The sequence below is a fragment of the Solanum pennellii genome, chromosome 1, assembly GCF_001406875.1.
Source record: "Solanum pennellii chromosome 1, SPENNV200".
Lineage (NCBI taxonomy): Eukaryota > Viridiplantae > Streptophyta > Magnoliopsida > Solanales > Solanaceae > Solanum > Solanum pennellii.
In genome coordinates this window covers 10,521,492-10,549,425 of record NC_028637.1, presented here as the reverse complement: position 1 = coordinate 10,549,425, position 27,934 = coordinate 10,521,492, and the positions used below count along the sequence as shown (strand labels likewise).

Sequence of the window (27,934 nt, the reverse complement as noted above, 5' to 3'; positions counted from 1 at the left end):
TTTTGTAGACAATCAAATTATTATATGTCTATCATAGACGCTAAAACTCACTCATATTTTCAACCAAACTCCAAATCTTGATACATATTGGTATGCCAAATTTTTCATACTTGCTAAATTTCAAGCCAAGAACTTAACTCTAACCTCTTCAAATGGACTAAAATTCAATGTTAGATCATATAAAATAACACCTAATAATTAATTATCTATCTCAATAAAAAAAATTAAAAAAAATAAAAACAGAAAAAAAGAAATCATCGCTGGAAATCAATGGGAATCACTGGCAACAATTGAATACGGAACCTTACCATTAAATCAAAACAAATGAAAAAGAGGATTAAATAACAAAAAAATATTCCCAAAATTCATAACAGTGCCAATTCCCCTAATTTCCAATCATTGGCATGATTGCCCAATGATTGGCTTGAATTCCATTCCCCTCCCCACCATTTTAATACCAAAAAAAAAATATAATTATACACCAACGACCCCTTCCTCTTTTTCTTTTTCTTCAAATCCTGCAACTACGACTGTATATAAATTTCAACTTTAAAAATATTCCTATATTTGGCAATCATTAGGAATTCTTAATAACAAACATCCATTCAATTCAATCTAATAATTTTACTAAAGTTATATCTCTTTTAATAACAAGTTACAACAACAATACGATATCAACAGATTCTTCACGCCAACAATTTTTACCACTAATGCATGCTTATGCAGAATATAGATCGGTTAAGGAAAAACTTTTACCTTCAATATTTTACTTCGTTCCTCTTTGTTCTGTAATCTACGCTGCCCAGAAAAATATCAGTTTCTACCTCTTTTGTTTTCTGCCCTTCTAATGTTAATTAAGTAAAATAAATAAACTAACCCCACTAACCTAAATCAATTAATGGGTCAAGTAAAAAGGTATTAAATGAATTATGGATATGACCCACTAACTATTAACTAGATTAATTCTTCACTAAAATTTTTTGATCAACTAAATATTCTTAGTTTCGAATAGTTTAAAAAATACCCCTTTAGATTTTCCAAAAGGAGTCAAACTAGTCCTAGTTCTCAAACGACCTAGCGGGTCGTTACAATGTCTGACTGAGTTACTTGTTAAATTCTTTTAAGACTTAGAATTGTAACATCCCATCTAAGAAATAGTTAGATTTATTAGAAAGAACTAATTTGGAAAAGCTAAATTGAGAGTTTTGCAAGTTCTGCTTAAGTTTTGAGTTTTTGGTCAACTTCAAACAACCATAACTTTAAGTACATAATGAGTTAGGTGGTCATAAGATATAATACAATGTACTTCCTCTTTTCAACGCCACCGAAATGGCTAAGTTTCTAGTTTTGAATAAGTTAAATATGGCTGTTTAAAGTTAGTATGTTTAGTTAAGGAAAGTTACCCTAATTTATGAGGGGTATGTTGGTCTATTCCTTACCCCATCAACTTATAACATTTTTAGTAATTAATTAGGGAGTCTAAACTGATTTGGTTCAGTTTACACAATCTTAAATCACATTGGAGTTTTAGAGTAAGGAGTTCAATAGGAGAAAAGTCAAGGCGCTCTTGGATATTTCTTGCGGAATTAAAGGTCATTTCGCCAAGGGTTGATCCCTAAAGATGTATGTGAGTTCACATAATGTTGGGTTCGTTTACCCACACACAAATCATGATTGTTTCAGCTTAATTTCTTTCATCTATATGTAAAGGATTTGTGTTCTTGATGAGTTTCGTTGAAGATTTTTTTCATAATCTTGATTGTTGAGGTTTTGATAAGTTATTGAAAATAACCGTATGAGTTTTAAGGTTATCTTTTAGTAGATTATTTTGTACTGTTGTTGGGCATTAGATTCTAAGTGATTGGGGAAGAAACCATTCGATTCTAGGCGAATGGAGTTAAACTTGAAGAAGGAAAAAGTCGGGCAGAATGTGGCACGCAAGTCCGCATTGCGAACTTGCTCCTACTGTGAAAAAATTTGTGGAGAGGACTCGGAATCTACTTTTTAAAAATTATTTCACAGCCAAATATTTAATTCATCTTCACGTTGTGGACTTGCTCCCCTAGCAATGTTTTTCGACCATTTCTCATAGTTAGTTATCTCAAAACACTTTTAATCATCATGATATCCTTGCTATCGCAAATTATAACCTTGAATTCATAATTCAAACTCAGCGTAGGGTTAAGAGTCAAGTCTTGATAGTTATTCGAGTCATTTTAAGAAGCCTTTTACAAATACTATAAACTTGTTAAAGACTTAAGCATGAGTTTAAGAAAGAATACAGATGAATTCATTTTTTCAAAATGATATATGGGTCCTAAGTATTTCAAAAGAGTAAATGTTTTCACATTCAAGATGAGAGGAAACACCGACTTCCAAAAGAGTTCTCATGAGCAGTTATGAGTACCATCTCTTTTAAGAGATAGATTTTTTAGTAATAATCTCAAAACACAAAAAAGTCATGTTCTTAAAAATACACTACATCAAAAATGATCATTAGCGGAAATTAATTTTTAATTATCGCTAAAGATGCAGTTTTAGAGGCAATTACCACATTTTGTATATGTCCCTAAAGCCTTAAGCAACATTGGTTCTAGTGGCACTTAATTAATGCCGATAAAAATGTTAACGCTCTTTATTAATGTCAATTTTAATGAAGCTAAAAGTTGTTTTTATTGTAGTGATATGAGCTAGTTACAATTTGGGAGTAATATTGAGCATCAATATGGAGATGAGTTCAGATATCTTAAAGTCTCTATAAACCATGTAGTCAACGTGGGTAGAAAGGTTCATACATTTTAGATAATTCATTAATGATTTTTAGCATAAACTAGTGGATCCACATAGTGTGTAGTTCTATATAGGACAGTTCTGCCAGCATGGGCTAGACAGTGTATCATGACATACTTCATAGTGATAGTTGTTGGTTAGATAATCTCTCTCAGAGTTACTTGTATTTACATATACAAACCTAATTTTCTATTGTCTATTTCAAAACATTGAGTTGTTATCGACATGTTTTAATTTTTTTATATTGCATCTTTATTATTGCTTTATACTACACTGAGTTGAGTTGAGTTGAGTTAGACGAAGTATGTTTTTCAGTTCCCTTTCAAGCTTATGTCTTGTTTTATAATTCTACTAACGAGCTCGTAAATTTCATGTACTTACGTCATTTGTCATGCATCGTTTATGATGTAGATGCAGCTAACCAGTATCAACATCTAGCGCTTCATTGATCCTGTTGAGCTTTAGAGTTATTGGTAAGCCTCCTTGCTTTCCTAAGGATCTATGCTTCAGTTATTACAATTTCTAGGATGATCGGGAGTCTTGCCCTACATCTCTCATATTATTAGGGGCTTTATAGATAGATAGACAGTAGTTCATGAGTCTTTTCATTTTCAATTGTTAATGCCTTAAAGACATGAGTTGCCTCATTGGCTAGTAAATGTCTCTTTAATGACATTCTGAGTTTATTGCATGAGTTTATCTTCTGAGACTATTTCATGTTAGTTAAGTCTTCTAATGAGTAGTAGGTCAGGATAAGGGTTCGCTTGGGGCCAACAATAGTTTTCGAGTGTCTTTCAGTTGCGTTCAGGGTGTAGGCTCGGGGCGTGACAAGTTAGGTTGAATATACAATATCAAATGAAAGTTATTTGAATCGTCTTTCCAGCAACACCTAGTTTGCTAAGTTTTGAATTCAGATGAGGGATATATGCTAGTTTGAAGTTAACCAGTTCTGTTAAGGAAATTTACCCAAATTAATGAGGAGTATTTTGGTCTTTTTCTTACCCCATCAGCTTTAAACACTTTTAGTAATATTTTAGGGATCTAAACTTATTTGGTTCAGTTTTAACAATGTTGAAATACTCTTAGGGTTTTAAGAGGAGTTCAAGAAGAGAAATGAGTGAAGGTTTTAGGTGTTCATCAAGATTATTGAGATTTGTCAAGGAATTTCACCAAAGGGTTTGATCTCTAAGAGGTATGTAAGTTTTTCATAGTTATAGGTTCGTTCAACCACATGTCAATCACTAGTTTCTTAAGTTAATTTCGTCCATGATAATCAATTTATTGAGATTCTTCATTAGTTATTGAAATTTCATTCGTAAATCTTGATTATTGAGATTTTTATGAGTTTTTAGATGAATAGGAGTTTGACGATTGTTTATGAGTGGATTTTTGTTTACTAATGTTGGGTGTTCGAATTTAGGAGAGATTGGAAGAAATCATTCAATTCTAGGTAAATTAGGGCCTAAATCGAAGAAGAAATTTGGTTGGAAAAATTTTGAGCAGGAGCTGGCGCGCTGCACCAGGAAATATGGTATGTAGTTAGGAGCTACACCCCGCTCCATCGGTGCACTAGGATTGCCTGTGCCCCGCCTATTTTTCTATCATTTATTCCGCATGAGTTTCTTGAAAGTATATATTTACTCTTTTCTGACTCTAACTACTCTAAACTACATCTAAGCATCAACAGATTCCTCATAACATAAATCAGAACCATTGAATTCATAATTTAAATTCATGGTAGAGTTAAGAGTAAAGTCTTGAGAATTCTTTTCAATCAATTTGAGAATTCTTTTACAATCTTTTAAAACTTGTTTGAAGACTTAAGTATTTGAGTATGAGGATAGTGAGAGTATAGTTTCATTTATTCAAAATGAATATCTGCGAACTAAGTATTCATAAGAGAAAATGTTGTTAAATTTAAAATGAGGAGGAAACCTTGATTTTCAAATGAGTTCATGAGGAGTTTTGACTATAATCTCTTTGAAGAGAATATTTTGAGTAATAATCTCAAAGTTAAGGATGAGGAAATTTTTTTAAACATATGAGTTGCGTATATTTTGGGAGTAGTATTGAGCTCCGATATGGGAACAAGTTCAAACAACTCAAAGTCCCCATAAATCATGTAACCAATATGGGTAGAAAAGGGTCATACTTTTTAGATGATTCCTTATTATTTTTTTAGCATAGCTTAGTGGATCCACATAGTTGAGGACGTCCTGTACTCCGGCAAGGCATAGGAGAATTTTGGCAGCGTGGACAAAACGTTGTATCATCACATAGCTCATAATGATTGTTGTCGCTTAGAGAATCTCCCTAATTTAGTTATATTGTATCTTTACATACAAACTGAATTGTTATTGTATTTTTAAGGGAAAATACATAAAAGAAACCTGGAGTTGGTTGGATAACTTAATTAAGTACTTAAATTACACGGGCGTTTTAATACCCCCTTAACATCTTTGAAGTGAATTCAAACCATTTTGATATTAATATATATACCACTATCATTTGCCACATCATAGCCATGTAAGTACTAAAACATAGTCATCTCAGCACCACGACATAGCCATGCCATCTCAACGTCATTAATTAATTTTTCGTTATCTATTTTCACAAATTTTTGTTAACACTTCTAAAAGTTAATTTAAACTTACTAATTAATTACATATGCATTTTTTAAAATTCAAATATAAAATATGGATCCATTTTTATTCGCTCATACCCAGCCCCCGCCCACCCTTTTCAATTATCTCTTCTTCCTTCTTCGTCACCATATCTATCTCTTAATTTTTCATTTTTTTCCTCTTCATATTTTTCAATAAGTTCCACCACATCTCATGATTCTCTTCATTTCTTCATATTATTTAGTGAACCAACAATTTATTTAGCTCAGATGAAAATCGATAATATTTATTGGTATGAAATCTACATCATAAAAGAATGCAACACAAGGAATTCTGATGATGTAGATTTTGATGTTCGTATTCTTATCTATGGAGTCATTTGGTCACCACGTCAAAAAAGTCCATTTTAGAGGTAAAACGAGCCCAGGAGTAGGTAAACCCCCCCCCCTTATTTTACCAATTTTCTTATGCTATCGTTCACCATCTTTTTTGGTGAACCAGAATTCCGAGATCATTTTGCCAAAATTTACACAGATGTCCGTTAAGAACTCATCTATGGACCACGACCAAAACGACCCATTTTAAAGGTCAAACAAGCCCCAGAAAAGGCAAAGCCCCTACTTTGCTGATTTTCGTGTGTTATAGGCGACCATCTTTTTTTGGTGATTCAAAATTTCGAGATCATCTTCCATGCATGTAATACCTCTACAATGGTTTCATAACTATTAACTGTAAAAATAAATTTTAAAACAAGGTAACATTATATTCCTCATAAATTTGGGTATTCTGTCAACCATCAAAAAAATTACAGCGCAAGTACTCATAATTATATAAAGCCTAAGAAGTCTACTCCAAAAGTTTACACAGACTTCAGTTAAGACCTAATCTATGGAGCCGGTTGGTCACCACGGACAAAAAGACCTATTTTAAAGGTCAAACGAGTAACATAGCAGGTAAACCCCACATTTTGATGATTTTTGTGTGTTATAGTCTACCATCTTTTTTGGTAATCTGGAGTTTCGAGATCATTATTGCCAAAAATTTGCACAGACGTTCGTTAAGACCCTATCTATGGAGTCGGTTGATCACCATGGCCAAATCAACCCATATATAAGGTCAAACGATCCTAGAGCAGGTAAAACCCCCATTTTGCTGATTTTCGTGTACTACAGTCCACCATTATTTTTGATGATCCTGATTTCCCAGATCATATTTGCCAAAAATTTACAAGGACGTCCGTTAGACATTATCTATAGAGTCAAATGATCACCATTTCAAGGTCAAATGATCACCATAGCAGCTAAACCCCCTATTTTGGTGATTTTCTTGTCTCATAGTCCACCATCTTTTTTATTGATCCGAAAGTCTGAGATCATTTTTGCCAAAACATTACATGGACGTTCGTTAAGACCTTATCTATGGAACTGGTTGGTCACCACGGCCAAAAGAACCCCATTTTCAAGGTCAAATCAGCCCTAAATCCCCCACTTTGCTGATTTTCGTGTGCTATAGTCCACCATCTCTTTTGGTGATCCGATATTCCGATATCATTTTTAACAAAATTTACACAGAGGTCTGTTAAGACTTTATCTGTAGAGCCAGTTGGTCACGACGGACGAAATGGCCATTTTAAAGGTAAAATGAGCCCCTGATCACGTAAACCCCCTATTCTGCCAATTTTTGTATGCGATATAGTCCACCATCTTTATTGGTGATCCAAAATTTTGAGATCATGTTTGACAAAAATTTACACAGACGTCTGTTAAGAACTTATCGATGGAGCCGGTTGATCACCACGGACAAATCGGCCCATTTTAAAGGTCAAAACGAGCCCAGAGAAGGTAAAACCCCCATTGTGCTATAGTCCACCATCTTTTTTGGTGATTCGAAATTCTGAGATAATTTTAGCCAAATTTACACGAAGTTTCCTTAAGACCATATCGATGGAGTCGGTTAGTCACACGGCAAAAAAATCTAATTTTCAAGGTCAAACGATCCACAAAGTTGGTAAACCCTCTATTTTGCCAATTTTCTTGTGTTGTAGTGCACCATCTTGTTTGGTAATCCACAAATCAGAGATAATTTTATTAAGAATTTATAAGGACGTCCATTAAGACCTTATATATGGAGTCGGTTGATCACCACAGCCAAAACGGTCCATTTTCAAGGTCAAACGAGTCCCAGAGCAGGTAAACCCCCTCCCTATTTTGCCGGTTTTTGTGTGCTATATAGTCCACCAACTTTTTTGGTGATTTAGAATTCCGAGATTATTTTTGCAAAAAAATTACACGGACGTCCGTTAAGAACTAATCTATGGACCCGGTTTGTCAAAACAGCCAAGATAATCCATTTTCAAGGTCAAACGAGCCCCAAAGATTGTAAAAACCCCTTCTTATTTTGCTGATTTTCGTGTGCTTTAATCCACGATTGTTTTTGGTGATCCAGAATTTCGAGATCATTTTTTCAAAAAATTAACATGATCATCTGTTAAGACTTTTTCTATGGAGCCGATTGGTCACCACGGTCAAAATGACCAATTTTCAAGGTCAAACGAGTCCAAAGCAGGTAACCCTCATTTTGCCGATCATGTGCTATAGTCCACCATCTTTTTTAGTGAGATCTTTTTTGCTAAAAGTTTACACAGATGTCCGTTAAAACCTTATCTATAGAGCAGGTCTGACACCACAGCCAAAATGGCCTATTTCAAGGTGAAATGAGTCGCAAAGCATGTAAACCCCCTATTTTGTCGATTTCCGTGCCCTATAGTCCACCATCTTTTTTGATGATTCAGAATTCAGAGATCATTTCATGCCCAAAATTTACACAGACTTCTTTCAAAACCTTATCGATTGAGACAATTGGTCACCACGTCAAAAAATGACCCATTTTCAAGGTAAAACGAGCCTAGAACAAGTAAACCTTCTATTTTACCAATGTTCGAGTGCTATAGTCCACCATCCTTTTTGTTGATCCATACTTCTGAGATTATTTTTTCCAATAATTTACACGGACGTCCGTTAAAACCTTATCTATGCAACCGGTTGGTCACCCCATAAAAAATAAGCATTTTCAAGGTCAAACGAGTCCAAAGCAGGTAAACCTTCCATTTTGCCGATTTTCGTGTAGCCCACCATCTTTTTTGGTAATCCGGAATTTCGAGATCATTTTTGTAAATAATTTAAATGGACGTTCTTTAAGACCTTATCTCTAGAATCAGTTCATCACCACAGCCAAAACGACCCATTTTTAAGGTCAAACGAGCCCAAGAGCAATAAACCACCCATTTTGCTATAGTCCACCATCTTTTTTGGTGATCTAGAATTCTGAGATCATTTTTGCCATAAATTTACATGAACTTCCGCTAAGACCTTATCTGTAGAGACAGTTGGTCCCACGGCCAAAACGATCCATTTTCAAGGTAAAACGAGCAACAAAGTAGATAAACTCCTCATTTTACCGATTTTAGCGTGCTATAGTCCACCATCTTTTTTGGTGATCTATAATTACGAGATGATTTTTGCCAAAAATTTACACAGACTTCCGTTAAGACCTTATCTATGTAGACAGTTGGTCACGTCCAAAATGGCCCATTTTCAAGGTCAAACTAGCCAAAGTAGATAAACCTTCCATTTTGCAGATTTTTATGTGCTATAGTCCATCATCTTTTTTGGTGATCCAGAATTCCGAGATTATTTTTCCAATAATTTACATGGACGTCCGTTAAGAACTTATCTATGTAACTGGTTGGTCACCACGTCAAAAACGACTCATTTTAAAGGTCAAACAATCCTAGAATAGATAAATCTTCCATTTTGCTCATTTTCGTATGCTATCATAGTCCATCATCTATTTCGGTAATCCGAAATTCCGTGATCATTTTTTGCCAATAATATATAAGGACGTCCGTTAAGTCCTTATTTATGGAGTTGATTGGTCACCATGGCCAAAATGACCCTTTTTCAAGGTCAAACGAGCCCTGGAATAAATAAACCTCCTATTTTGCCGATTTTCTTATGCTATATTCCTCCATCTTTTCTTATGATCTAGAATTCAGAGATCATTTTTGCCAAAAATCTACACAGAAGTTCATTAAGACCTTATCTATGGAGTCGGTTGGTCACCACAACCAAAACATCCCATTTTCAAGGTCAAATATTCCTAGAGCAAGTAGACCCCCACATTTTGCCTATTTTTATGTCCTATAAAATCCTCTATCTTCTTTGGTGATCAAGAATTCTGAGATTATTTTTACCAAAAATTTGCACGAAGGTCCGCTAAGAACTCATACATGGAGTCAGGTTGTCACAAAAGTCAAAACGGTCCATTTTAAAGGTCAAATGAGTCCCAAAGCACGTAAACACCCATTTTTCGATTTTCGTGTGCTATACTCCACTATCTTTTTAGGTGATCCAAATATTCGAGATCATTTTTACCAAAAATTTACACTGACGTCGACACTATATATGGAGTCGGTTGGTCACCATGACAAAACAACCCATTTTTAAGGTCAAATGAGCCCCTAGCAGGTAACCCCCATTTTGCCGATTTTCTTGTACTATAGTCAACCACCTTTTTTGGTGATTCGGAACTCTGAAATCATTTTTCCAATAATTTACACGGACCTCCGTTGAGACCGTATATATGGAGTCGGTTGGTCACCATGGCCGAAAAAGCCCATTTTCAAGTTAACTAGCTTAGAGCAGGTAAACCCCCCATTTTGTCGATTTTCATATGCTATATAGTCCACCATCTTTTTTGGTGATCCAGAATTTATAGATTAATTTTGCCAAAATTTCACACGGACGTCCTTTAAAGCCTTATCTATGGAACTGGTTGGTCACCATGGCCGAAACAGCCCATTTTCAAGTTAACTAGCTTAGAGCAGGTAAACCCCCTCATTTTGTTGATTTTCGTGTGCTTTAGTCCACTATCTTTTTGGTGATCGAGAATTCCGAGATCATTTTTCCTAAAATTTACGCAGACGTTCGTTAAGACCTTATTAATGGATTCGGTTAGTCACCACGATCCAAACGACCCATTTTTAAGGTCAAACGAGCCTAGAGCGGGTAAATCCCCAATTTGACGATTTTTGTATACTATAGTCCAGCATCTTGTTTGAAGATCCGGAATTTCGAGATCATTTTTGTAAAAAGTTTACATGGACGTCGGTTAAGACCTTATCTATGGAGTTGGTTGGTTACACGGTAAAATTGGACAATTTTCAAGATCAAACGAGCTCCAGAGCAAGTTAACCCCACATTTTGCCGATTTTCGTGTGATGTAATCCACCATATTTTTAGTGATCCGGAATTCCGAGATCATTTTTCTAAAAATTTACAGAAACGTCCGATAAGACCTTATCAATAGATTTGGTAGGTCACCACGACCAAAACGATCCATTTTCAAGGTCGAACGAGCCAACATTTTTTCCCATTTTCATGAGCTATAGTCCATCATCTTTTTTGGTGATTCCATATCATTTTCGCCAAAAAATTACACAGACGTCAGTTAAGACCTTATCTATTGAGTCAGTTGGTCACCATGGCTAAAACAGCCTATTTTCAAGGTCAAATGAGCCCAAGAGAAGGAAAAGCCCCCATTTTGTCGATTTTTGTGTGCTAAAGTCCACCATCTTTTTTGGTGATACGGAATTCGAAAATCAATTTTTCCATAAATTTACACGGACGTTCATTAAGACCTTATCTATGCAGGTGGTTGGTCACCACGGCGTCAAACGAGCAACAGAGTCGGTAAACTCCTAATTTTGTTGATTTGCGTGTGTTATAGTCCACCATCTTTTTTGGTGATCCGAAATTCCAAGATCATTTTTGCCAAAAATTTACACGAACTTCCATTAATACCTTATATATGGAGTCAATTGGTCACCACGTCCATAACGACCCATTTTAGATGTCAAACAAGCCCAAAGAATGTAAACCCCTATTTTGCCAATTTTCGTGTGCTATAGTCCACCATCTCTTCTTGTGATTCGAAACTCCAAGATAATTTTTGCCTAAAATTTTTACGGACGTCCACCAAGACGTTATCTATGGAGTCTGTTAATCACCACAGCCAAAACAATCCATTTTAAAGGTAAAACGAGCTCAGAGTAGGTAAACCCCCATTTTGTCGATTATCCTGTGCTATATAGTCCATCATCTTTTTTATGATCCAGAATTTTGAGATTATTTTTGCAAATAATTTACATGGACGTCCATTAAGACCTTATATCTGGATCTGATTGGTCACCACGGCCAAAACGACCTATTTTCAAGGTCAAACGAGTCCTAGAGCAGGTAAATCCCCCATTTGTCGATTTTCGTGTGCTATGTAAACCATCTTTTTTGGTGATCTGGAATTTCGAGATCAATTTTCCCAAAAATTTATACAGACGTCCGTTAATACCATTGGTGAATCCTTATTATTTGGGGACTCGATGAATTTAGAATTCTAAACTTTTGTATGTTATCTATGATTTTTATATTGTTGTGGGTCATGTCCCGACATACTTATATTTTCATTCTAAGTGGTAGAGACTTTATCCAAACGTTAGTAATGTAGTCGCTGGATCTATTGATTTGCACTATTCAATTTTATATTAAGAATATATTTAAGCTTCCGCCTTAGTTTTATATGTTATATCTTATAAGTTAAGCCAAGAATTAATCTAGAATCACTCATGGTTGTAGGTGTCATGTCTCACTCAGAGTGTAGGCTTAGACAGTGAGTGACAGATGTATGTATTATTGTACTGAGATTCTAATGAAAAAGTCTCAATGAAATATTATTGTTGTTAATATTTATATTTTATGAATTTGATATGATAAATTACTAGTTTTGTAGTATAAGGAAGGAAGGGAGTATGTAGCATAATATTATGTATAACCGGCATAATTCTCAATAGCGGCTTTTCATATTATGATATGTATAATGAATATTAATGTAGAACAAATTTATTTTATGCGTAATTAATGAACGTATCATTATATTGGGAAAATTATGCAATTAAGCAAACAAATAATAGTTAATAATCTAACATATCTATAGGTTGAAGAAATTGCTTTTCGCCACTAATGTATAAACATATTCACGCGGGCCTCGTCTAAATTTTGAAATAATTCGACTCCTAGTTGTATAAATTCAGAATTTGTATGATTTGGTTCATAATTGCACAAATCCAAAATTTGTATATTGCTCTAGCTTATTTATAATAATCATGTAGATATAATTGATTTGTATACGTTTTGAATAATTTCCTGAACGTATAAATACACAATTTGTATATACTTACCTTTTTTGTAAATTAACAAGCGAATTATACTAACCGACTTACTTTATTTGTATGTTGATAAGCAAATTATACAAACAGAAATACTTTATAGAAAATGAAACTATATCTATAGAACGAAATTAGGTAAATTATAGCTAATGGAGTTATTAATTTTAATCTCTTTGTTATTTATGAAATTTCCTCTTAAATATTAGCATTATGTGGTTATTGGGCCAAGTCGGAGAATGTGTCCATTATTTTATGTGTGGCCTAATTAATGTAAAATACATCTTTAATATTTGATGAAGACTTACTTGATGGACGTACCAGATTAAGTCTAAACCTCTATAAATTTATCTTTTTCACCAATTAGAGTTAACACATTGTCCTTGCACATTTCCAGTACTGCAGTTGGTGGAAACATTAGGCTAGAGGAAGGAGGTAGAAACATTTTTTGGATCAACGCTTTTGCTTGTGATAATGTCTTCAGGTATATTCGCTTACAATCTTTCTTTAAGATCTTGGAATGTAAAAACTGAAGTTTACAATAGATCTCAAATATTTTTTTTTATTTATTTACATTTACAAAGTTGAATTTGATGATGAACTTTGCTCGATTATATTTTTTTCAAAGGAGAGAAGATGACACATTTGATTTATGAAATGTAGTTTACAAACACGTTAAGAGCACTTCTTTTTTCAATTTTGAGATTCAAATTCAAATGAATTTTGAAGTCTTATAACCAAACACTTGACAAAAATTTATACTATTATACCTTAAGGCTAATCGTCGTTTTTAATTGATTGTTTATGTGATTCCCGTGATGGAGGGTCCATTCCACTCAAGTTAACATCGTTGGTGTCAATCCTAATTTTAGCCCCATTTGGCTATATTTTTTAAAGCTGAAATTTGAAAATATTAAAATTTTAACTAGTGATTTTCTTATTTGGAAATTGTACTTGAACATGTATTTATTTGGAAAAAAAATTGAAGTGTGATTGGAAGTTCCCTATAATATTTAAAAATCAGATTTTCATATCAAATTTCATGGTCAAACAAATATTTAAAGATAAATTGTCAAAATATACTTTCAGAATCTTTGACTAAATGCTAGCTTAATTAATTGTAATTTAGAATTTAATTTATTTTTTGTGTTATATTAAATTAGAATTAAGTTTAAATACATTATATATCTATTGTTGTAGCCTTTAAGGACATATCAATCTTACAATGTCATAAAGCGTGAGGATATAAATGCTAAACAAAAAAAAAAACTTTACAACAGTAAACGTATATAAAATTAAAATGCACTAGGTATATAAAATTCATCAATGAGTATATGTTCATGCCTGTAAGTATACATATTTGTTTGATTTATCCAATTAATTAACCTTAACTTCTAACTTTTTTTCCTTGTGAAACTTTCTTGTAGATACTGAAAATGTGATTAGGAAGAACCATCCCAATGAAATTCTCAAAAGTGCAATTTCTAGTGGAGTAACAACAAAAATTGTGACGCTAAGTATTAACTTCGATGAAACTGTTGAGATTTTTAATTTCTCAAGTGATAAGGTTAATTTTTATTTATCAAATGCCATTAATCATTAAACCTTTTCCTTTCACTATTGAATTGATTACATGTAATTGTGATTTTGAATATGTTCTGTATCTAGGCAAGGGAAATTATTGAGTTTGCACATAACTCAAAAGTTATGAATGTCGTTTCATCAAAAAAACCCGTTGCTTGTGGAAATACAAAGTCAAGGTAATTAAACATTTTTCTTTACCTTCTCTTTTGAGAATTTAACGCTTGGTTCTGACAAAACTTCTAGCTCTAAATAATAGGAATTCAGGCTTGAGTGTTTCAATAATCTTGATTTTCATTTTTGAACTATTTATTAAAAGTGTAAGAATAATATGTTGGTTTGTTCAATTTAGATATCTCAGCGGCGAGGAGAAACTCTTTACTTAGATTCTTGGAGAAGCGAAAAGAAAGGTTGGTAGTCATTTTTTTTCAAATTAAATGCATATGAATAGTTAAAGGGTGCTTCTAAATAAAGGATTAAATATTTTGAAAATTAAAAGGTAATTTTTTAAATATAAAACGTTATCTTTATCAAATAGAATTAAAAGAAGTTGAATTGTTCTTTAATGAGAGCACTTAATTATGTGACATTTATGATTACGAATTAATTTAGCAAATAACTGTCATATTAAACCTAGGAATCAAATTTATGCACAGCCAAGTTTGCCAAAAAAAAAAACCCCCCCCCCCCCCCCCCCAAAAAAAATAATCTTATGCGTAAAAAAAAGATTTATCGCTAAAAATATATATAAATTAAGAAAATTATAAAGGGATTGTGACTTTCTTGAGCAAATATATTATCTCTAGTGACTCGATTAGTATTTCAAACAATGAAAAAAAATATATTGATTGATATTTGTGTTGATTTTATTAATTAGGCTTTGTGGTGGCTTGAAAATTTACATGAAAAATGTGCTTTTGACTATTGGGAGCAATGGAAGGGCTGTAAATTTCAACGTGTCCAGCGATAAGGTTTTTATTAATCAAATGTCATTTTCTTTAACTTTTTAATTGGTTTCATATAATTGTATTTCTAAATTATTCGTTGTGTATGTAGGAGGATATTCTAAAGTTGGCAGAAAGTTTAAAAATTAAGAATGTCATCCCACCAAAAAAGAATTATATGTGAAAACATTAAGTGGAGGTTAAACATTTTTCTTTTCCTTCTCCTTCGCAAATTAATTTGAATAATGTTTTGTTCATTTTCAGATTATTTAAGTTAAGTGTTGATTTTGTTGCGTGTAGATCTTCCATAGGCGAGGAGTAACTCGTTGTTGACATTCTCGGAGAATCAAAAAACGAGGTAATTTTTTTTCACTCCCAATTTTTTTTCAAATTAATTAAATGCATATCCAAACACAATTTTATACTTCCTAATTCTCTTCTAACTTTTATTTTGTCAAATATCACTTTTTTTTATGTCTGAACTTCTTCAACACGGTTATGCAAATATTTAATTATAAAATGATAATAGCATAACTATTATAATACCTTAATGGAGATTGTTTTAATTTCCACATGGACAAAGTTCTCAAGTATCTCACGTGTTTTTATAATGTGATATATAGTGTACATTTTTTTTCAACAATATCTCTATTACAATTTAATTAGAAAAATTATTATTTTCTCAAATCTATTATGAAGATCTCTCGTAAAAAGAATATAGTTTTTTAAAAAATAAAAAATTAAGCAAATGCAACACTTACATTGACTTGGTTAATGCTTTAGATAATGAACCCATAGATTAATCTTTGTGTTGATTGTAATAAATAGGCTTGAATGTGGCTCGAAAAATGACATAATAATTGCGCCTTTGACTATTTCCTATGATGGAACAATTGTGAGTTTTGATGTCCTCAGTGACGAGGTTTGTATTAATCAAATGTCATTATTCTCTAATCGATTTGGTCTTACTGTTTAACAGATTACACATAATTATGATTTTTGAATGATTTATTATGTATATAGGTAGCAAATATTTTAGAGTTTGCATAAAAACTAAAATTTCAAGATGCAGTTTCATTTGAAAAACAATCGTTCGTGGAAACATTTAGTGGAGGTAAAATTTGAAAATTATATTTGATTAATAATTTGCTAATCTTGAAATTAGTTTAATAATGTGTTGGTTTTTGTTTCATATAGCTCAACATTTGGCTAGGAGAAACTATAGCTTAGATTCTCCGAGAAGGGAAAAGAGAAGTGAATTTTTTTCCACTTTTGAAATTTCTATATGTTTTCTAATATCTCTTTCTAACAGTTTTTGTCCAACGTAACTACTTTTTTTAATGTTCGAACACCAACTTAACCTCTCAATTTCTTTACTATCCATCAGTTGATCTTTATGTTGATTTTATTAACTAGGGTTTGTGGTGGTTTTGAAAATAACATGAAAATTGCACTTTTGACATTTGCTACAATGAAATCGTTGCATCTTTCCATGTGTCTAGTGACAAGGTTTTTATCAATTAAATGTCATTGATTTTTTATTTTATGTTTTTTCACTTTTTAATTGAGTTCATATAATTATGATTTCTTAATATTTGTTGTGAATGTAGACAAATGATATTCTAAAATTTTCAAATAGGTCAAAATCAAGAATGACTGTTCATCAAACTATGGAAGTTAAACATTTTTCTTTTCCTTATCCTATGAAAATTAAATTTATACAATGTTTTGTTTGTTTTCAAATTATTTCACTAATGTGTTATTTTTTTGTTGCATGCAAATTTATCATTGGCAAGGAGCATCTCCTTACCTAGATTTTCCGAGAAGTCGAAAACAAAGTAAATTTATTTTCACTCACAATTTTATTTTATTTTTCCAAGTCTAATACAATTTTATACTTCATTATACCCCTTATAACTATTGTTTTGTCAGATATCACCTTCTTTTTACAACGTGAAAACATCCATTTATCATTTCAAATCTAGTTTAACATAAGCTTCATTTTAAAAACTCAAGAAAATATTAATTATAATTTTATTATTAACATTAATATATGATAAATTAGTATGTTACGTAAAAAGAATATAAAATTAAAAGATATATTTTTAAGCAAAAGCAATACATTGACTTGGTGAATGCTTGTAGACAATGAAAATACCCATTAACCAATTATCTTTGTGTTGATTGCATTAATCAGGCTTGACTATGGCTCGGAAAATGGCATAAAAAATTTTCCCATGAATTTTTCCTATGATGGAAAGACGGATAGTCTCAATATCTCCATGGATAAGGTTTGTATTAATCAAATGTTATTCATTCCTAATTAAATTAATTAAACATATCGTGAATTTCAAATTATTTATTATATATGTAGGCAACAAATATTCTAGCATTTGCAGAAAAGTAAAAAGTTAATGATGCATTTCCATCCGGAAGAAAATTTACCTGGAAACATTAACCGGAGGTTAAAGAATTTCCTTTTCCTTCTCATTTGCAAAATTAAATTTGATTAATATTTTGCTCATCTTGAAATTATTTTGATAATGTGTTGAATTTTGTTACGTATAGATCAACATTTGGCTAGGAGAAACTCTATACTTGGAGTCTCAGGGAAGCAAAAAGAGAGGTGAACTTTTTGGCACTTTTAAAATTTCTATATTTTCAAGTTATTTAAAGGCAAAAGTATTCATTACCCCCCCTTAACTCGAAGCTTTTTATTCAGTGTACACCTAAACTTTATTTTGTTTTAATTACCCCTCTGAACTTGCTTATTCATCCAACACGTACATCTTTTCTGTCCACTCACTACGACCGTGTCTACACGCGCATGACACCTAGATAAATATTTTGACACCTAGATAAATATTTGCCACCTAGATCATACCAACCTTCACAATTCACAAATCTTAAAACTTCTCAAAGAAGCTTCTCCGTTTTGCTCTAAACCTCTTTGCTTTTCTCACTTTTTTTGTTTTAATTGTTAACAATTTCAGACAAGATCCAAAGAAAATTGACAAATCAACACCAATCGACCAAACACTTCACGAAATCTAGCAAGTCTTTACTCCAGAACTGCAACAGGCACAAATCTACTCGTTACTTTATCGATTACACTTGCCAAATCTACTCCTGAGAGGTTTAGAGAAAAGCAAAGAGGTTTAGAAGAAAACAGAGAAGCTTCTTTGAGAAGTCTTAAGATTTGTGAATTGTGAAGGTTGGTATTATCTAGGCGACAAAATATTTATCTAGGCGGCAAAATATTTATCTAGGTGGCAACATATTTATCTAGGTGTCATGCGCGTGTAGACACGATCGTAGTGAGTGGACAGAAAAGGTGTACGTGTTGGATGAATAAGCAAGTTCAGGGGGGTAACTGAAACAAAATAAAGTTTAGGTGTACACTGAATAAAAAGCTTCAAGTTCAGGGGGGTAACTGAAACAAAATAAAGTTTAGGTGTACACTGAATAAAAAGCTTCAAGTTCAGGGGGGTAATGAATATTTTTGCCTTATTTAAATACATATTCAAATACCATTTTTCTAACTTTTTTTTTTCCAACATTACAAATTTTTTTAGTATGTTTGAACGCCTACTTACCTCTCAAAACTAGTTTACCATAACATTAAAAAATTTTCTCCAAAATTAATTTGAAATTCAATAAATAATAGTTTGGAAATATTATGCGTATTTTTGTATGAAAATATAACGGGCAATATTTACCAAGAAGAGTTAAGAGAAGTTGGTTTCTTTTTTTAAAGAGAATACTTAAAGTCAAGAAGAAGAAATACAAGAATGAAATAAAGATTTTATTATGATTAGTGTATACATGTGTTTTTTAAGGATCTAAAATGTTGGTCTAGGGTTCCTCTCCTTTTAGGTGAGCTACTTCGTTTCAAATCTTTTTCTTTAGAACTTTGAAAAATGTAATCTTTTTTCCCATTTATAAATTTTATTTTGACAATAGATCTCTTAATATTTAAAAGAATTTTTGTAAGATTTCTTATGTGAAAACAATGAAAATATTTCGTATGTTAAAAATGAAGATTTCTAGTAATAAGTACATCAAAATTTAAAATGTATTAAAAAATTGACAAACAAATATAACGTCTATATTAATTCGATTAATACTTTAGATAATGAAAATGTTGATTTTATTTATTAGGCTTTGTGGTGGCTCGGAACATGGCATGAGAATTGCACCTTTAGCTATTTGTTACAATGGATCGGTTGCAAAATTCAATGTCTCCAATGATAAGGTTTTTATTACTCAAATGTCATTGGATCTATTTTCTCTCAATTATTATTTGGCCTCGTGTGATTTTTGACTATTTATTGTGAATGTAGGCAAATGAAATTCTAAAGTTTGCAAAATTGTCAATAACTAATGATGTCTTTTCATCAAACGATGGAGGTTAAACCTTTTTCTTTTTCTTTTCCTTTTCCTATGAAAATTAAATTTGTATAATATTTTGTTCATTTTCAAATTCTTTCAATGTGTTTATTTTTGTTGCATGTAGATCTACCATTGCCGAAGATAAACCTCCCTTAGGTAAAAAATATTCTACTCTCATTTTTTATTCTAATTTTTTTTCAAATTGATAATACATATCTAAGTGTTTTCTAATAGCCCATATAATTTTTGTTTTGTCAAATATCACCCTTATTTTTTTAATGGGGGAACGCTTACTTAGCCTTTCGATTCATTTTATTATAAGCTTCACTCTTAAAAATTAAAAGGATCTTAATTATTTTTCTCCAAATTAATCTTAACTTCAATAAATGATCAGTCTGTTGGACGAGAAGGTATAGAAGATAATTTTAAGAGATTTAAAGATAATCTTTATGACAAACAAAATTCTCTTTTAGTTAAAATAGAAAATATTATATTATATCAAAACTATTATATAGTTATATTAATCTTCATTACACGAACATTTTCAAAGTAAAAGGGATATGTAAATATCAATTATAACATGATAAATTGGATAATTATGATAATACTGTTGGGATCGAATTCACGCACACACACTAGATGAATGAAGAACACAAGAACTTTCAAGAGAAAGAGATGAGAGATCTAGAGAGAGAAAGAGAAAACCCAATATTTCGTGGTAACACCCCGTGAGTAAACTTCCACGGCGGTGAGGTATATTTATATTAATAAACAAGAGTATTTTTGGTTACAGAGAATAAATAGAGAATAAATAGGACAACCTAAAATAGAGAATAAATAGGAAAGCCTAAAATAGATAATAAATAGGAAAGCCTAAAATAGAGAATTTATATTAATCAGGCTCCACTACCTAACAATTCTCCCACTTGGAGACTGACTCAGTCATCCAAAAAATACATTCTCAAAAAAAATCTCTTCATCATCAACATCTTTACCGCACCGCAACATCTGTAGCAACATCTACAGAATACCAACCGAGGTTTTACATAATCTCAGTTTCCCAACATCAACACATTTCGTCAACATGTCTGCCGGGTTCTTTGCACCCTCTATCTTCTCCAAGCGCATATCACCATCCTCCACTGCCCTGCGAGTGAAATGGTATCGCCTTCTGATGTGCTTTGTCTTCGAATGATAGACTGGATTTTTCACCAACTGTATGGCACTCTGGCTATTTGAGTAAAGAATCTTCTCACTCTGCTTCTTGCCCAATTCCTCAAGATAATCTACACGCCATATCATCTCTTTCCCAGCTTCAGCTATTGCCACATACTCAGCTTCAGTAGATGAAAGAGAAACACACTTCTGAAGCCTGGACATCCAACTCACTGTTGTTCCACCTATGGTGTAAATGTACCCGATGTACTCTTGCTCGAGTCAACATCCCCACCAAGATCAGCATCCACAAAACCCTGTAGAGTCACCTTGACTTTGCCAAAACAAAGTGAAGTACTGGATGTACCTCTCATATATCTCAGAAGCCACTTCACAGCTTCCCAATGCTCTTTCCCAGGGTTCGCCATGTACCTGCTAACAACTCCCACTGCATGTGCTATATCAGGTCTAGTGCAGACCATAGCATACATCAAACTCCCAACTGCTGAAGCATATGGAACAAGTGCCATATGCTCACGCTCCTCGGCTGTCTTGGGTGACTGCTCCTTTGACAATTTAAAGTGATTTGCCAATGGAGTAGTCCTGGGTTTAGCATCATTAACCCTGAATCTGCTCAGCACCTTCTCAATGTACAACTCCTGAGATAGATTTAAAGTGCCAGCAGATCTATCCCGAGAAATCTTCATCCCCAAAATCTGCTTTGCTGGACCCAAATCTTTCATCTCAAACGCTGCAGACAACCTTGTCTTCAGATTGTTAATCTCCCTCATACTAGATCCTGCAATCAACATATCATCCACATACAAGAGTAGAAAGACATATGAATCAGTGTATTTCTTGAAGTAACAACAAGGATTCTTTTCAGCTTTGCAGAATCCACTTTTGGTCATGAAGGAGTCAAACTTCTTGTACCACTGCCTTGGTGCTTTCTTTAGTCCATACAAGCTCCTGGTGAGCTTGCACACCAGGTGTTCCTTGCCTGGAACCACAAATCCTTCCGGTTGCTGCATATAGATCTCTTTGTCCAGATCTCCATGTAAAAACGCTATTTTTACATCCATTTGCTCTAGAAGCAAATTCTCCGATGCAACAATACTCAACAGAATTCGAATAGAGGTTAACTTCACAACAGGAGAAAATATTTCAGCATAATCAATACCTTTCCTTTGTGAATATCCTTTAACCACTAAACGAGCCTTGAACCTTCTTTTGCCATCTGGTTCAGTCTTGATTCTGAACACCCAGTTGTTCAGCAAAGTTCTCTTCCCTGCAAGTAACTCAGTCAACACCCATGTGTCGTTCTTCTCAAGTGACCTCATCTCATCATCCATGGCTTGCTCCCACTTGATCGAATCCTCCACCTGTAGGCCCTCATCAAAAGACTCTGGTTCCCCCTCATCAGTCAGCAATAGTTAGTGTAATGAAGGTGAATAACTATCTGGTGCCCTGATGGTTCTGGATGATCTCCTTAACACCTGCTCAGGTGTAACTTGCTCCACTTCAGATTCTTCAGTAGGAGTTGGTTGAGTATCTGCTTCGACATCTCTGGGGTTACTCTTCTCCAACTCAACCTCAACTCCCACTTACTTTGTAATCTCTAGAACCTTCGGCTCTCTGTCCTTGTACAGGACAGACTCATCAAATGTCACATCACAATGTCTCAGGATCTTTTTGTTCTTGTCATTCCAAAACCTGTAACCAAACAAATCAGAACCATAGCCTATGAAGTAACACTTCACAGCCTTGGCATCAAGCTTGTCTCTCTTTTCTGGATCAACATGAACATAAGCAGTGCAACCAAAAGTCCTCAAGTGTGAGTACTTGAGTTCTTTTCCTGTCCACACCTCCTCTGGAATCTTGAACCCTAAAGGAACTGATGGTCCCCTGTTGATCAAGTATGCAGCTGTGCTCACAGCATCCGCCCAAAGTGTTTTGGGCAGCCCACAGTGTATCCTCATACTCCTTGCACGCTCATTCAATGTTCTGTTCATCCTCTCAGCAATTCCATTCTGCCTTGCCTTACCAGGAACTGTTCTCATCAATCTGATTCCCTCAGCTGCACAGAATGCCTTGAACTCTGATTTGTCATACTCTCCTCCATTGTCAGACCTTAGGCATTTGACTTTCAAACCGGTCTGATTCTCAACTTCAGCTTTCCACTTCTTGAAAGTTGCAAACACATCTGACTTATGCTTCAAGAAGTAAACCCATACCTTCCTGCTGAAATCATCAATGAAGGTAACATAGAATCTGGATCCTCCAAGTGATGATACTGGAGATGGTCCCCAAACATCTGTATGGACCATTTCCAACCGCACTTTCTTTGGCTCTCTAGGAGTCTTTGTGAAGCTTACTCTTTTCTGCTTGCCCATAACACAGCTCTCGCAAAGACCCATATCAACAGACTTCAGACCCTCTAATGCTCCTTTTGCAACCAGCATCTTCATTCCTTTAGCACTCATGTGTCCAAGTCTGTTGTGCCATAGACATGAACCGGAAGCACCTTCAGCAACAGCGACCATGTTAATACACCCTGCAGTGGTGTACAAGGTTCCGGATTTGGTGCCACGAGCTACTACCATAGCACCTTTTACAATCTTACACGAACCTTTCCCAAACTCTGCTGCATATCCCGTGCTATCCAACTGACCAACAGAGATCAGATTTTTCTTGATCCCAGGAATATATCTGACATCCTCCAATGTCCACTGGTTTCCCGAGGTGGTCTTTATGCAAACATCCCCCTTTCCTTCAATCTCTAAGGCTTTATTGTCAGCAAGATATACTTTATTGTTGGGTTTTATTTGCCCTAAATTTCTTACCATAAATAGGTTTTTCTTTTAGGAAAAGGTTTTGGATTGACTAATCCTTTTTCTGGTAGGAAAGGTTTAGGACTCTATAAATAGAGGAATGTTCCTTCTAACTAAATCAGCATTCACAATGTAGTCTTAAGGGTTTTGAGAGTTTTGGTTAGGGGGAGAAATTGTGGGTCACAAGCTTGATTCGTTATCACTTGTGTCAACCTCCCATGTAATCCGAGTGATTTGGTTGAGGTTGTTTCTCTCTGTATTTGTACTCTCATATTTATAGTGGATTGCCCATCTCCTTTGTGGACGTAGGTCGATTGACCGAACCACTTAAATCTTTGTGTCTTTTGGTATATTTCTCGTTGTCTTCTTACTCGTGGTCCTTTGAGGTTTGCATTGCGAGCTTCCGCGTTCACACCTTCTTAGTTTCGGTCCTAACAAGTGGTATCAGAGCCAGATTCAATGATGGAGTCAGGTTCAGTGGTTCGATAATCGATGATTGAACCAGGTTAGAAAGAGGTCATCTTGGCGGGTGTAGTTCTAGCCGCAACCATTTTGACAGTAATGAAGATTTTGTTGGAGAAATTGTTTCAGAGAGGTTCTCTGTGTTGAGACATAAATTTTGCAAAGGAGATTATGGAGAGGAGAAGCAAGTTGTTGAAGATTAAGTGAAGAAGGTGGACAAATTTATTGTGTCTGAAATTCAGGCCAAGGGGGAGATTTGTTGGGTTTTATTTGCCCTAAATTTCTTACCATGAATAGGTTTTCCTTTTAGGAAAAGGTTTTGGATTGACTAATCCTTTTCTTGTAGGAAAAAGTTTAGGACTCTATAAATAGAGGAATGTTCCTTCTAACTTAATCAGCATTCACAATGTAGTCTTAATGGCTTTGAGAGTTTTGGTTAGGGGGAGAATTTATGGGTCACAAGTTTGATACGTTATCACTTGTGTGAACCTCCCATGTATTCCGAGTGAATTGGTTGAGGTTGTTTCTCTCTGTATTTGTACTCTCATATTTATAGTGGATTGCCCATATCCTTTGTGGACGTAGGTCGATTGACCGAACCACGTTAAATCTTTGTGTCTTTTGGTATATTTCTCGTTGTCTTCTTACTCGTGGTCTTTCGAGGTTTGCATTGCGAGCTTCCGCGTTCACACCTGCTTAGTTTCGGTCCTAACAAATACTTCAATGGAATTTGTTTCAGTTTCAACATGAACAAGGTTATGATAACTACGATAATTATCATAATAATGTATTTGTTTTAGTACTCTCCCTAGATAGATGAGGAGAAGTGATTTCTCGCCTTTTATTATTTAGTTTTTTTTGGTGAAGTTCTTTTATAATTTGAATAGAAGAATTTATTTCTTTAAGATCTATTATGTGTAAGAAAATTGAATATCTCTTATTTGTTAAAAAAAATATAAATGAAATCCTCTCATAAAAAATAACAATAATTTCTAATATTTGTGTTGATCAGGATTGACCATGAGTCGGAAAATGACATTAAAGTTGCACCCTTGAGTATTTTCAACGATGGGAAGATTGCGGTTTATGATGTATCCATTGAGAAGGTTTTGATTAATCAAATGATATTTTAATTTGTTTTCTTTCATTGTCGAATTAAATACACGTAATTGTGATTTTTAAATTATTTGTTGTAAACGTATGTAGCCAATATTCTTAATTTGTAGAAATGGATGCATGTTCATCTAAAACTGAATTTTCCGTGGGACCATTAAGTGGAAGTTAAACAATTTCCTTCTCATTTGTAATTAAATTTGATTAATATTTTGCTCATTTTCAAATTATTTTAACAATGTGTTGGCTTTTGTTGCATACATTTCTAGATTTGGCAAGGAAAAATTTTATGCTTGGACTTTTGGTGAATCGAAAAGAGAGGTGAATTTTTTTTCACTCCCAAAATTCCTATGTTTTCAAGTTATTTAAAAGATATTCAAATTCAATTACTATTTTCTAATACCATTTTCTAACATTTTCTTTGTCCAACATCACATTTTTTATGTCAAAATGGCTACTTAACCTCTCAAATCTAATTTACCATAACGTTCAATTTTTTCTCCAAATTTATCCTAACTCCAATATATGAGTAAATAGTTTGAAAAGATATAGAGTAATTTGTATGAAATATATAGGGTAATTTTTACCAAAAAAGAATTTAGAAAAGTGTTGTTCCTTCATGAGAATAATCAATTAATTTAATTTTTAATAAGGAATTAACTTTCCCTCTAGAAGAATAAATAAAAGAAAGACATAAATAATTTGTCGTGATCAGTGCATTAGTGTTTTTTAAAGTTCTCCAGATAAAAGTTTGAGGAAATGAGATCTCTTGCTCTTTAAAAAAGTAAAATAAAAAAAATTAGTAGTAGTTGTCTTATAAGTTATATAAAAAAACATATTTCTTAGATTTCTTGTGTTTAAACAATGAAGACCTCTTATGTGTTACATCATCAAAAAATTTAAAATATACAAGAAAGTTGACAAACACATATAACGTTTGCATTAACTCGGTTAATGCTTTCGATAATGAAAATACTCATCGATTAATTTTTAGGTTGATTTTATTCATCAGGGTTTGCCCTTCGAGATATGATGCCATAAAATTTGCACCTCTGTGTATTTTCTACAATGAAAAAATTACAGTTTTGGATGTCCGGAGTGACAAGGTTTTTATCATTGATCTATTTCCCTTACTTTTGAATTGGTTATATATTATTGTGATTTCTAAACTAAATGTTATATATGTAGGTGGATGAAATTCGAAAGTTTGTTGAATCGTCAAAACAACAATTGGTTGTGAAAACCTTAAGCGAAGGTTAAACATTTTCTTTCTCTTCTCCTTTGGAATATTTGATTAATATTTGTTCATCTTTTAATTATTTTAATATATTGGTTTTTGTTACATGTATAGATGTACAATTGGCAACGAGCTCAATTAAATTATTGGACAAACGGCAAGAGAGGTTAATGTTCATATTATTTTTTATTTTTTAAAAAATTAAGTGCATATCTAAACGTAATCTTATGTTACATTCAAATATTCCTGTTGATTTTTTATTTATTTTTTTCAAATATCAATTTTGTTTTATGTATGTACGCCTAATTAAGTCTTTAAGTTATAAACTTCATTTACAAAATCAAGAAGGTGAATTATTATCTTTGTTCTCGATTAATCTTTATGTTCAACAAATGAATTGCAAGAAATGTTGTTCTTTAAAGAGAGTCTTTATCAAATTACATTCCTAATTATGAACCAAATTAGTAATTGACATTGTCATGTTAAACCTAAAAATCATATATCTTCACAATCAAGTTTCTAGTAATAATGTGTTTTTTTAGTAGTCTCTCTAGAAGTAGTGAAAAAATGAAATTTCTTGTCCTTTTATAGTTTTTTTTTGCAATAGATTTTTGTGATTAATAGAAAATTATCTGTCCTTTTCAGTTTCCTTTTATATAAAAAAAATAATGAAAATATATTTCTTAGGTGTAAAAATAAGATTTCTCGTAAAAAGAATATAAAATTTATAAATAGATTTGCAAAGAACTTTTTTTAAGAGCTAGAAAACAATTCCTTTCCTCTAGTCTATTATGACGGTCTTTTTATTAATTATCTTTTAAACTTTGAGCGCTCTTTCTAATCTATGTCAATTTGAAAAATCCATACAACATTAATTATTATTTTTTAATCCTTTCTCTACAACTTTCTAAGGTATAGTAATATATTTAATTCTTCTTTTCATACGTATTTGTATTATCCTTCTACCTTGTTGAACATTTTAGGATTGATGGTTAATTCTAATAACCCTTATTAGTCAGGTGAAAAATAAAATTAACCAACTCATCAAACTACTTAGAATCCTCAAATTGTTAATTTGTATGTTGCTATTATATACATATATATTCCACTTCTTCACATTACGAAGATCGAAGAGTACCAATATAATTAATATCTACATTACTAATTCTGCATAACTTGTTTCTAAACTGAGAAGTTTTTTATGTTTTGCAGGATGACTATTGTGTCACCTTAAGGTTTTCCCCATGCTGCCCCTGAAAACAAGAAATAGTAGAAGTTGTTAGTGGTATACATATATCATATATGTATGTCACATATGGATGTTAATGGTAATTTATTTTGAGGATTTGGTTGTTATTTTACTAGACTTTATTATGTTTAAGATGTTAACTTAACCAGTCAAAACTAGAATATAAAACTTGCATTTTTTATTATTTTAGTGAAAGATTTGTTTTGTTTTGTATGTTGGTTTTAAAATAATGTGTGGGTTTTAAAAAAACTAGTGTTAATGCGAAAAGCTTTAATTACTA

General features: G+C 33.0%; 1 pseudogene; it reads left to right on the top strand.

The window, feature by feature from the left end:
- Positions 1 to 13,164: 13,164 nt before the first annotated feature.
- LOC114074795 lies at positions 13,165 to 27,675 on the top strand (annotated as a pseudogene).
- The last annotated feature ends 259 nt before the right edge of the window (positions 27,676 to 27,934 follow it).